Genomic DNA, 14,511 nt, shown 5'->3' with positions numbered 1-14,511 from the left:
TCTTTCAAAATATCTATAAAGAAAAACTGGCATTAATGGCAGCCATCATCATTGCTCAATTGCTCTTTTTGACTATATCATTAACTTATTTTCATTTTAAATCTATATTTCAATCAGTAATGAGGACGGTTTAATGATATAATCATTATTTGCGAAATTAATGTGCGTGTCAAATTATCAGAAGTTGGTGGCTAACCAAAACAATCTGATGTATACATTTTGAATAGAAATGATTCAAATTCAACTGAATTTCAAACAACCTAAATCAAGTCATATTTTCCAAATTACTTTAAAAAAATCGACTAAATATGTAGATATCCAAATTGACAATCGGAAACTTTACTTTCGTTCAGGTGAGACTATTAGAGAAAGGGTTTCCAAATTGTCAATGTTAAGAGAATATTTGATGTTATAATTAATTCAGAAATTAATGTGATGCATGTTTTAATTCAAATCCTAAATTGGAGTACAAATAAAAAAGAAGATGTGGTATGATTGCCAATGAGACAACTCTCCACAAGAGACCAAATGACACAGAAATTAACAACTATAGGTCACCGTACGGCCTTCAACAATGAGCAAAGCCCATACTGCACAGTCAGCTATAAAAAGCCCCGAAATGACAATGTGAAACAATTCAAACGAGAATACTAAGTATACTTTCTTATTAAAATATATTTCATTCGAGTATAAATTTGAAAAAGAAATTTTGGACTAATTTGTAATACATTTTCAAGCTGTTTCTCTAGGGAAAACTGATTTTATTACCTTTCAACTATTAACAGTTTAAGTACAATTGTAATGACAAAATACCTACATCATCATCTAGGCATCTATAATCAAATCATCTCCATGTCTAGGACTGTACTTTTCGTCTTCTTCTCTCTTGGCTCCCGTCTATCTGTAATACATATTCAAATTATTTTAATATCTATCAGACAACTATTAATAAATAAAAAAAAAATATACTTACTTTCCGATGCATATGTTACCTGTCCTGACGTAAATATCCTGGGGCTGGTATCTGAAACAAAAACAAAATAAGTTCAAAAATATTGAACCAAATATAAAACTTAAAAAATTGGCTACTTTAATTTTTCTTTTCTTTCAAAATATCTATAAAGAAAAACTGGCATTAATGGCAGCCATCATCATTGCTCAATTGCTCTTTTTGACTATATCATTAACTTATTTTCATTTTAAATCTATATTTCTATCAGTAATGAGGACGGTTTAATGATATAATCATTATTTCCGAAATTAATGTGCGTGTCAAATTATCAGAAGTTGGTGGCTAACCAAAACAATCTGATGTATACATTTTGAATAGAAATGATTCAAATTCAACTGAATTTCAAACAACCCAAATCAAGTCATATTTTCCAAATTACTTTAAAAAAAATCGACTAAATATGTAGATATCCAAATTGACAATCGGAAGCTTTACTTTCGTTCAGGTGAGACTATTAGAGAAAGGGTTTCCAAATTGTCAATGCTAAGAGAATATTTGCTGTTATAATTAATTCAGAAATTAATGTGATGCATGTTTTAATTCAAATCCTAAATTGGAGTACAAATAAAAAAGAAGATGTGGTATGATTGCCAATGAGACAACTCTCCACAAGAGACCAAATGACACAGAAATTAACAACTATAGGTCACCGTATGGCTTTCAACAATGAGCAAAGCCCATACTGCACAGTCAGCTATAAAAGGCCCAGAAATGACAATGTAAAACAATTCAAACGAGAATATTAAGTATACTTTCTTATTAAAATATATTTCATTCGAGTATAAATTTGAAAAAGAAATTTTGGACTAATTTGTAATACATTTTCAAGCTGTTTCTCTAGGGAAAACTGATTTTATTACCTTTCAACTATTAACAGTTTAAGTACAATTGTAATGACAAAATACCTACATCATCATCTAGGCATCTATAATCAAATCATCTCCATTTCTAGGACTGTACTTTTCGTCTTCTTCTCTCTTGGCTCCCGTCTATCTGTAATACATATTCAAATTATTTAAATATCTATCAGACAACTATTAATAAATAAAAAAAAAATATACTTACTTTCCGATGCATATGTTACCTGTCCTGACGTAAATATCCTGGGGCTGGTATCTGAAACAAAAACAAAATAAGTTCAAAAATATTGAACCAAATATAAAACTTAAAAAATTGGCTACTTTAATTTTTCTTTTCTTTCAAAATATCTATAAAGAAAAACTGGAATTAATGGCAGCCATCATCATTGCTCAAATGCTCTTTTTGACTATATATCATTAACTTATTTTCATTTAAAATCTATATTTCAATCAGTAATGAAGACGGTTTAATGATATAATCATTATTTCCGAAATTAATGTGTGTGTCAAATTATCAGAAGTTGGTGGCTAACCAAAACAATCTGATATATACATTTTGAACAGAAATGATTCAAATTCAACTGAATTTCAAACAACCTAAATCAAGTCATATTTTCCAAATTACTTTAAAAAAATGGACTAAATATGTAGATATCCAAATTGACAATCGGAAACTTTACTTTCGTTCAGGTGAGACTATTAGAGAAAGGGTTTCCAAATTGTCAATGTTAAGAGAATATTTGCTGTTATAATTAATTCAGAAATTAATGTGATGCATGTTTTAATTCAAATCCTAAATTGGAGTACAAATAAAAAAGAAGATGTGGTATGATTGCCAATGAGACAACTCTCCACAAGAGACCAAATGACACAGAAATTAACAACTATAGGTCACCGTACGGCCTTCAACAATGAGCAAAGCCCATACTGCACAGTCAGCTATAAAAAGCCCCGAAATGACAATGTGAAACAATTCAAACGAGAATACTAAGTATACTTTCTTATTAAAATATATTTCATTCGAGTATAAATTTGAAAAAGAAATTTTGGACTAATTTGTAATACATTTTCAAGCTGTTTCTCCAGGGAAAACTGATTTTATTACCTTTCAACTATTAACAGTTTAAGTACAATTGTAATGACAAAATACCTACATCATCATCTAGGCATCTACAATCAAATAATCTCCATGTCTAGGACTGTACTTTTCGTCTTCTTCTCTCTTGGCTCCCGTCTATCTGTAATACATATTCAAATTATTTTAATATCTATCAGACAACTATTAATAAATAAAAAAAAAATATACTTACTTTCCGATGCATATGTTACCTGTCCTGACGTAAATGTCCTGGGGCTGGTATCTGAAACAAAAACAAAATAAGTTCAAAAATATTGAACCAAATATAAAACTTAAAAAATTTGCTACTTTAATTTTTCTTTTCTTTCAAAATATCTATAAAGAAAAACTGGCATTAATGGCAGCCATCATCATTGCTCAAATGCTCTTTTTGACTATATATCATTAACTTATTTTCATTTTAAATCTATATTTCAATCAATAATGAGGACGGTTTAATGATATAATCATTATTTCCGAAATTAATGTGCGTGTCAAATTATCAGAAGTTGGTGGCTAACCAAAACATTCTGATGTATACATTTTGAACAGAAATGATTCAAATTCAACTGAATTTCAAACAACCTAAATCAAGTCATATTTTCCAAATTACTTTAAAAAAATCGACTAAATATGTAGATATCCAAATTGACAATCGGAAGCTTTACTTTCGTTCAGGTGAGACTATCAGAGAAAGGGTTTCCAAATTGCCAATGCTTAGAGAATATTTGCTGTTATAATTAATTCAGAAATTAATGTGATGCATGTTTTAATTCAAATCCTAAATTGGAGTACAAATAAAAAAGAAGATGTGGTATGATTGCCAATGAGACAACTCTCCACAAGAGACCAAATGACACAGAAATTAACAACTATAGGTCACTGTACAGCCTTCAACAATGAGCAAAGCCCATACTGCACAGTCAGCTATAAAAGGCCCAGAAATGACAATGTAAAACAATTCAAACGAGAATACTAAGTATACTTTCTTATTAAAATATATTTCATTCGAGTATAAATTTGAAAAAGAAATTTTGGACTAATTTGTAATACATTTTCAAGCTGTTTCTCTAGGGAAAACTGATTTTATTACCTTTCAACTATTAACAGTTTAAGTACAATTGTAATGACAAAATACCTACATCATCATCTAGGCATCTATAATCAAATCATCTCCATTTCTAGGACTGTACTTTTCGTCTTCTTCTCTCTTGGCTCCCGTCTATCTGTAATACATATTCAAATTATTTAAATATCTATCAGACAACTATTAATAAATAAAAAAAAAATATACTTACTTTCCGATGCATATGTTACCTGTCCTGACGTAAATATCCTGGGGCTGGTATCTGAAACAAAAACAAAATAAGTTCAAAAATATTGAACCAAATATAAAACTTAAAAAATTGGCTACTTTAATTTTTCTTTTCTTTCAAAATATCTATAAAGAAAAACTGGAATTAATGGCAGCCATCATCATTGCTCAAATGCTCTTTTTGACTATATATCATTAACTTATTTTCATTTAAAATCTATATTTCAATCAGTAATGAAGACGGTTTAATGATATAATCATTATTTCCGAAATTAATGTGTGTGTCAAATTATCAGAAGTTGGTGGCTAACCAAAACAATCTGATATATACATTTTGAACAGAAATGATTCAAATTCAACTGAATTTCAAACAACCTAAATCAAGTCATATTTTCCAAATTACTTTAAAAAAATGGACTAAATATGTAGATATCCAAATTGACAATCGGAAACTTTACTTTCGTTCAGGTGAGACTATTAGAGAAAGGGTTTCCAAATTGTCAATGTTAAGAGAATATTTGCTGTTATAATTAATTCAGAAATTAATGTGATGCATGTTTTAATTCAAATCCTAAATTGGAGTACAAATAAAAAAGAAGATGTGGTATGATTGCCAATGAGACAACTCTCCACAAGAGACCAAATGACACAGAAATTAACAACTATAGGTCACCGTACGGCCTTCAACAATGAGCAAAGCCCATACTGCACAGTCAGCTATAAAAAGCCCCGAAATGACAATGTGAAACAATTCAAACGAGAATACTAAGTATACTTTCTTATTAAAATATATTTCATTCGAGTATAAATTTGAAAAAGAAATTTTTAAACTAATTTGTAATACATTTTCAAGCTGTTTCTCCAGGGAAAACTGATTTTATTACCTTTCAACTATTAACAGTTTAAGTACAATTGTAATGACAAAATACCTACATCATCATCTAGGCATCTACAATCAAATAATCTCCATGTCTAGGACTGTACTTTTCGTCTTCTTCTCTCTTGGCTCCCGTCTATCTGTAATACATATTCAAATTATTTTAATATCTATCAGACAACTATTAATAAATAAAAAAAAAATATACTTACTTTCCGATGCATATGTTACCTGTCCTGACGTAAATGTCCTGGGGCTGGTATCTGAAACAAAAACAAAATAAGTTCAAAAATATTGAACCAAATATAAAACTTAAAAAATTTGCTACTTTAATTTTTCTTTTCTTTCAAAATATCTATAAAGAAAAACTGGCATTAATGGCAGCCATCATCATTGCTCAAATGCTGTTTTTGACTATATATCATTAACTTATTTTCATTTTAAATCTATATTTCAATCAATAATGAGGACGGTTTAATGATATAATCATTATTTCCGAAATTAATGTGCGTGTCAAATTATCAGAAGTTGGTGGCTAACCAAAACATTCTGATGTATACATTTTGAACAGAAATGATTCAAATTCAACTGAATTTCAAACAACCTAAATCAAGTCATATTTTCCAAATTACTTTAAAAAAATCGACTAAATATGTAGATATCCAAATTGACAATCGGAAGCTTTACTTTCGTTCAGGTGAGACTATCAGAGAAAGGGTTTCCAAATTGTCAATGCTTAGAGAATATTTGCTGTTATAATTAATTCAGAAATTAATGTGATGCATGTTTTAATTCAAATCCTAAATTGGAGTACAAATAAAAAAGAAGATGTGGTATGATTGCCAATGAGACAACTCTCCACAAGAGACCAAATGACACAGAAATTAACAACTATAGGTCACTGTACAGCCTTCAACAATGAGCAAAGCCCATACTGCACAGTCAGCTATAAAAGGCCCCGAAATGACAATGTAAAACAATTCAAACGAGAATACTAAGTATACTTTCTTATTAAAATATATTTCATTCGAGTATAAATTTGAAAAAGAAATTTTGGACTAATTTGTAATACATTTTCAAGCTGTTTCTCTAGGGAAAACTGATTTTATTACCTTTCAACTATTAACAGTTTAAGTACAATTGTAATGACAAAATACCTACATCATCATCTAGGCATCTATAATCAAATCATCTCCATGTCTAGGACTGTACTTTTCGTCTTCTTCTCTCTTGGCTCCCGTCTATCTGTAATACATATTCAAATTATTTTAATATCTATCAGACAACTATTCATAAATAAAAAAAAAATATACTTACTTTCCGATGCATATGTTACCTGTCCTGACGTAAATATCCTGGGGCTGGTATCTGAAACAAAAACAAAATAAGTTCAAAAATATTGAACCAAATATAAAACTTAAAAAATTGGCTACTTTAATTTTTCTTTTCTTTCAAAATATCTATAAAGAAAAACTGGCATTAATGGCAGCCATCATCATTGCTCAATTGCTCTTTTTGACTATATCATTAACTTATTTTCATTTTAAATCTATATTTCAATCAGTAATGAGGACGGTTTAATGATATAATCATTATTTCCGAAATTAATGTGCGTGTCAAATTATCAGAAGTTGGTGGCTAACCAAAACAATCTGATGTATACATTTTGAATAGAAATGATTCAAATTCAACTGAATTTCAAACAACCTAAATCAAGTCATATTTTCCAAATTACTTTAAAAAAATCGACTAAATATGTAGATATCCAAATTGACAATCGGAAACTTTACTTTCGTTCAGGTGAGACTATTAGAGAAAGGGTTTCCAAATTGTCAATGTTAAGGGAATATTTGATGTTATAATTAATTCAGAAATTAATGTGATGCATGTTTTAATTCAAATCCTAAATTGGAGTACAAATAAAAAAGAAGATGTGGTATGATTGCCAATGAGACAACTCTCCACAAGAGACCAAATGACACAGAAATTAACAACTTTAGGTCACCGTACGGCCTTCAACAATGAGCAGAGCCCATACTGCACAGTCAACTATAAAAGGCCCAGAAATGACAATGTAAAACAATTCAAACGAGAATACTAAGTATACTTTCTTATTAAAATATATTTCATTCGAGTATAAATTTGAAAAAGAAATTTTGGACTAATTTGTAATACATTTTCAAGCTGTTTCTCTAGGGAAAACTGATTTTATTACCTTTCAACTATTAACAGTTTAAGTACAATTGTAATGACAAAATACCTACATCATCATCTAGGCATCTATAATCAAATCATCTCCATTTCTAGGACTGTACTTTTCGTCTTCTTCTCTCTTGGCTCCCGTCTATCTGTAATACATATTCAAATTATTTTAATATCTATCAGACAACTATTAATAAATAAAAAAAAAATATACTTACTTTCCGATGCATATGTTACCTGTCCTGACGTAAATATCCTGGGGCTGGTATCTGAAACAAAAACAAAATAAGTTCAAAAATATTGAACCAAATATAAAACTTAAAAAATTGGCTACTTTAATTTTTCTTTTCTTTCAAAATATCTATAAAGAAAAACTGGCATTAATGGCAGCCATCATCATTGCTCAATTGCTCTTCTTGACTATATATCATTAACTTATTTTCATTTTAAATCTATATTTCAATCAGTAATGAGGACGGTTTAATGATATAATCATTATTTCCGAAATTAATGTGCGTGTGAAATTATCTGAAGTTGGTGGCTAACCAAAACAATCTGATGTATACATTTTGAATAGAAATGATTCAAATTCAACTGAATTTCAAACAACCTAAATCAAGTCATATTTTCCAAATTACTTTAAAAAAATCGACTAAATATGTAGATATCCAAATTGACAATCGGAAACTTTACTTTCGTTCAGGTGAGACTATTAGAGAAAGGGTTTCCAAATTGTCAATGCTAAGAGAATATTTGCTGTTATATATAATTCAGAAATTAATGTGATGCATGTTTTAATTCAAATCCTAAATTGGAGTACAAATAAAAAAGAAGATGTGGTATGATTGCCAATGAGACAACTCTTCACAAGAGACCAAATGACACAGAAATTAACAACTATAGGTCACCGTACGGCCTTCAACAATGAGCAAAGCCCATACTGCACAGTCAGCTATAAAAGGCCCCGAAATGACAATGTAAAACAATTCAAACGAGAATACTAAGTATACTTTCTTATCAAAATATATTTCATTCGAGTATAAATTTGAAAAAGAAATTTTGGACTAATTTGTAATACATTTTCAAGCTGTTTCTCTAGGGAAAACTGATTTTATTACCTTTCAACTATTAACAGTTTAAGTACAATTGTAATGACAAAATACCTACATCATCATCTAGGCATCTATAATCAAATCATCTCCATGTCTAGGACTGTACTTTTCGTCTTCTTCTCTCTTGGCTCCCGTCTATCTGTAATACATATTCAAATTATTTTAATATCTATCAGACAACTATTAATAAGTGAAAAAAAAATATACTTACTTTCCGATGCATATGTTACCTGTCCTGACGTAAATATCCTGGGGCTGGTATCTGAAACAAAAACAAAATAAGTTCAAAAATATTGAACCAAATATAAAACTTAAAAAATTGGCTACTTTAATTTTTCTTTTCTTTCAAAATATCTATAAAGAAAAACTGGCATTAATGGCAGCCATCATCATTGCTCAATTGCTCTTTTTGACTATATCATTAACTTATTTTCATTTTAAATCTATATTTCAATCAGTAATGAGGACGGTTTAATGATATAATCATTATTTCCGAAATTAATGTGCGTGTCAAATTATCAGAAGTTGGTGGCTAACCAAAACAATCTGATGTATACATTTTGAATAGAAATGATTCAAATTCAACTGAATTTCAAACAACCTAAATCAAGTCATATTTTCCAAATTACTTTAAAAAAATCGACTAAATATGTAGATATCCAAATTGACAATCGGAAACTTTACTTTCATTCAGGTGAGACTATTAGAGAAAGGGTTTCCAAATTGTCAATGTTAAGAGAATATTTGATGTTATAATTAATTCAGAAATTAATGTGATGCATGTTTTAATTCAAATCCTAAATTGGAGTACAAATAAAAAAGAAGATGTGGTATGATTGCCAATGAGACAACTCTCCACAAGAGACCAAATGACACAGAAATTAACAACTATAGGTCACTGTACGGCCTTCAACAATGAGCAGAGCCCATACTGCACAGTCAGCTATAAAAGGCCCAGAAATGACAATGTAAAACAATTCAAACGAGAATACTAAGTATACTTTCTTATTAAAATATATTTCATTCGAGTATAAATTTGAAAAAGAAATTTTGGACTAATTTGTAATACATTTTCAAGCTGTTTCTCTAGGGAAAACTGATTTTATTACCTTTCAACTATTAACAGTTTAAGTACAATTGAAATGACAAAATACCTACATCATCATCTAGGCATCTATAATCAAATCATCTCCATTTCTAGGACTGTACTTTTCGTCTTCTTCTCTCTTGGCTCCCGTCTATCTGTAATACATATTCAAATTATTTTAATATCTATCAGACAACTATTGATAAATAAAAAAAAAATATACTTACTTTCCGATGCATATGTTACCTGTCCTGACGTAAATATCCTGGGGCTGGTATCTGAAACAAAAACCAAATTAGTTCAAAAATATTGAACCAAATATAAAACTTAAAAAATTGGCTACTTTAGTTTTTCTTTTCTTTCAAAATATCTATAAAGAAAAACTGGCATTAATGGCAGCCATCATCATTGCTCAATTGCTCTTTTTGACTATATCATTAACTTATTTTCATTTTAAATCTATATTTCAATCAGTAATGAGGACGGTTTAATGATATAATCATTATTTCCGAAATTAATGTGCGCGTCAAATTATCAGAAGTTGGTGGCTAACCAAAACAATCTGATGTATACATTTTGAATAGAAATGATTCAAATTCAACTGAATTTCAAACAACCTAAATCAAGTCATATTTTCCAAATTACTTTAAAAAAATCGACTAAATATGTAGATATCCAAATTGACAATCGGAAACTTTACTTTCGTTCAGGTGAGACTATTAGAGAAAGGGTTTCCAAATTGTCAATGTTAAGAGAATATTTGATGTTATAATTAATTCAGAAATTAATGTGATGCATGTTTTAATTCAAATCCTAAATTGGAGTACAAATAAAAAAGAAGATGTGGTATGATTGCCAATGAGAAAACTCTCCACAAGAGACCAAATGACACAGAAATTAACAACTATAGGTCACCGTACGGCCTTCAACAATGAGCAGAGCCCATACTGCACAGTCAGCTATAAAAGGCCCAGAAATGACAATGTAAAACAATTCAAACGAGAATACTAAGTATACTTTCTTATCAAAATATATTTCATTCGAGTATAAATTTGAAAAAGAAATTTTGGACTAATTTGTAATACATTTTCAAGCTGTTTCTCTAGGGAAAACTGATTTTATTACCTTTCAACTATTAACAGTTTAAGTGCAATTGTAATGACAAAATACCTACATCATCATCTAGGCATCTATAATCAAATCATCTCCATGTCTAGGACTGTACTTTTCGTCTTCTTCTCTCTTGGCTCCCGTCTATCTGTAATACATATTCAAATTATTTTAATATCTATCAGACAACTATTAATAAGTAAAAAAAAAATATACTTACTTTCCGATGCATATGTTACCTGTCCTGACGTAAATATCCTGGGGCTGGTATCTGAAACAAAAACAAAATAAGTTCAAAAATATTGAACCAAATATAAAACTTAAAAAATTGGCTACTTTAATTTTTCTTTTCTTTCAAAATATCTATAAAGAAAAACTGGCATTAATGGCAGCCATCATCATTGCTCAATTGCTCTTTTTGACTATATCATTAACTTATTTTCATTTTAAATCTATATTTCAATCAGTAATGAGGACGGTTTAATGATATAATCATTATTTCCGAAATTAATGTGCGTGTCAAATTATCAGAAGTTGGTGGCTAACCAAAACAATCTGATGTATACATTTTGAATAGAAATGATTCAAATTCAACTGAATTTCAAACAACCTAAATCAAGTCATATTTTCCAAATTACTTTAAAAAAATCAACTAAATATGTAGATATCCAAATGACAATCGGAAACTTTACTTTCGTTCAGGTGAGACTATTAGAGAAAGGGTTTCCAAATTGTCAATGTTAAGAGAATATTTGATGTTATAATTAATTCAGAAATTAATGTGATGCATGTTTTAATTCAAATCCTAAATTGGAGTACAAATAAAAAAGAAGATGTGGTATGATTGCCAATGAGACAACTCTCCACAAGAGACCAAATGACACAGAAATTAACAACTATAGGTCACCGTACGGCCTTCAACAATGAGCAAAGCCCATACTGCACAGTCAGCTATAAAAGGCCCAGAAATGACAATGTAAAACAATTCAAACGAGAATACTAAGTATACTTTATTATTAAAATATATTTCATTCGAGTATAAATTTGAAAAAGAAATTTTGGACTAATTTGTAATACATTTTCAAGCTGTTTCTCTAGAGAAAACTGATTTTATTACCTTTCAACTATTAACAGTTTAAGTGCAATTGTAATGACAAAATACCTACATCATCATCTAGGCATCTATAATCAAATCATCTCCATGTCTAGGACTGTACTTTTCGTCTTCTTCTCTCTTGGCTCCCGTCTATCTGTAATACATATTCAAATTATTTTAATATCTATCAGACAACTATTAATAAATAAAAAAAAAATATACTTACTTTCCGATGCATATGTTACCTGTCCTGACGTAAATATCCTGGGGCTGGTATCTGAAACAAAAACAAAATAAGTTCAAAAATATTGAACCAAATATAAAACTTAAAAAATTTGCTACTTTAATTTTTCTTTTCTTTCAAAATATCTATAAAGAAAAACTGGCATTAATGGCAGCCATCATCATTGCTCAATTGCTCTTTTTGACTATATATCATTAACTTATTTTCATTTTAAATCTATATTTCAATCAATAATGAGGACGGTTTAATGATATAATCATTATTTCCGAAATTAATGTGCGTGTCAAATTATCAGAAGTTGGTGGCTAACCAAAACAATCTGATGTATACATTTTGAACAGAAATGATTCAAATTCAACTGAATTTCAAACAACCTAAATCAAGTCATATTTTCCAAATTACTTTAAAAAAATCGACTAAATATGTAGATATCCAAATTGACAATCGGAAGCTTTACTTTCGTTCAGGTGAGACTATTAGAGTAGGGGTTTCCAAATTGTCAATGCTAAGAGAATATTTGCTGTTATAATTAATTCAGAAATTAATGTGATGCATGTTTTAATTCAAATCCTAAATTGAAGTACAAATAAAAAAGAAGATGTGGTATGATTGCCAATGAGACAACTCTCCACAAGAGACCAAATGACACAGAAATTAACAACTATAGGTCACCGTACAGCCTTCAACAATGAGCAAAGCCCATACTGCACAGTCAGCTATTAAAGGCCCAGAAATGACAATGTAAAACAATTCAAACGAGAATACTAAGTATACTTTCTTATTAAAATATATTTCATTCGAGTATAAATTTGAAAAAGAAATTTTGGACTAATTTGTAATACATTTTCAAGCTGTTTCTCTAGGGAAAACTGATTTTATTACCTTTCAACTATTAACAGTTTAAGTACAATTGTAATGACAAAATACCTACATCATCATCTAGGCATCTATAATCAAATCATCTCCATGTCTAGGACTGTACTTTTCGTCTTCTTCTCTCTTGGCTCCCGTCTATCTGTAATACATATTCAAATTATTTTAATATCTATCAGACAACTATTAATAAATAAAAAAAAAAATATACTTACTTTCCGATGCATATGTTACCTGTCCTGACGTAAATATCCTGGGGCTGGTATCTGAAACAAAAACAAAATAGGTTCAAAAATATTGAACCAAATATAAAACTTAAAAAATTTGCTACTTTAATTTTTCTTTTCTTTCAAAATATCTATAAAGAAAAACTGGCATTAATGGCAGCCATCATCATTGCTCAATTGCTCTTTTTGACTATATATCATTAACTTATTTTCATTTTAAATCTATATTTCAATCAGTAATGAGGACGGTTTAATGATATAATCATTATTTCCGAAATTAATGTGCGTGTGAAATTATCTGAAGTTGGTGGCTTACCAAAACAATCTGATGTATACATTTTGAATAGAAATGATTCAAATTCAACTGAATTTCAAACAACCTAAATCAAGTCATATTTTCCAAATTACTTTAAAAAAATCGACTAAATATGTAGATATCCAAATTGACAATCGGAAACTTTACTTTCGTGGAGTACAAATAAAAAAGAAGATGTGGTATGAATGCCAATGAGACAACTCTCCACAAGAGACCAAATGACACAGAAATTAACAACTATAGGTCACTGTACGGCCTTCAACAATGAGCAAAGCCCATACTGCACAGTCAGCTATAAAAGGCCCCGAAATGACAATGTAAAACAATTCAAACGAGAATACTAAGTATACTTTCTTATTAAAATATATTTCATTAGAGTATAAATTTGAAAAAGAAATTTTGGACTAATTTGTAATAAATTTTCAAGCTGTTTCTCCAGGGAAAACTGATTTTATTACCTTTCAACTATTAACAGTTTAAGTACAATTGTAATGACAAAATACCTACATCATCATCTAGGCATCTACAATTAGGCTGGTATCTGAAACAAAAACAAAATAATGATGAACTGGCCATTCATTGTTTTGCAATTTTCCAATCTGTATACTATGCATAATTGTATTCCCCATGGAAATTGTAAATTTGAACAGTGCATATAATACATATATGTATTATATGTCTCTGGTAATACAAATCCTTGAAATAATCAGGTTGGGAACAAACCCTCTATATGGTGTGTATACCTGTATAGAGGAATAATCCTTCTATAGATCTATAGAGGGGTATTTTTGTTTAGACTGGTTTAAAAGCAAAATAGGGCAGAATGGTATTTTCTACTTATTATGGCAGTAACCTGCAACATTTGATGCACCAATTGGATGTACTTAATTTGATATGCACATGCCCAGTTTACTGCTAAACTGACTGAATATACAATCTGTTGTTCACCATAATTGAAAGCTGTGATGAGCAGTTAAATTCCACTCAGTTATGCCCACTGAACAGAATTTCTATTGTTAGATTTAACATAAAATTTAAAGGTCAACTGTCCCTTTTGTTGTTG

General features: G+C 29.4%; 1 long non-coding RNA gene across 31 annotated transcripts in view; it reads right to left on the bottom strand.

The window, feature by feature from the left end:
* The window catches only part of LOC127733270 (uncharacterized), a 266,208-nt gene that overhangs the window by 194,644 nt on the left and 57,053 nt on the right, over window positions 1–14,511 (bottom strand). The window contains exon 1 of one of the 31 annotated variants that reach the window (XR_007997028.1): window positions 13,956–13,980. The exons of the other annotated variants lie outside the window; for them this stretch is intronic. This is a non-coding gene — a long non-coding RNA (uncharacterized LOC127733270). Of the gene's footprint in view, window positions 1–13,955; window positions 13,981–14,511 lie in introns of those variants that run through there. 31 annotated transcript variants of the gene reach the window in all.

The sequence above is a fragment of the Mytilus californianus genome, unplaced genomic scaffold (assembly GCF_021869535.1).
Source record: "Mytilus californianus isolate M0D057914Y unplaced genomic scaffold, xbMytCali1.0.p SCAF_3, whole genome shotgun sequence".
In the NCBI taxonomy this organism is placed as follows: domain Eukaryota; kingdom Metazoa; phylum Mollusca; class Bivalvia; order Mytilida; family Mytilidae; genus Mytilus; species Mytilus californianus.
This window is presented reverse-complemented; position numbering and strand designations above follow the sequence as displayed.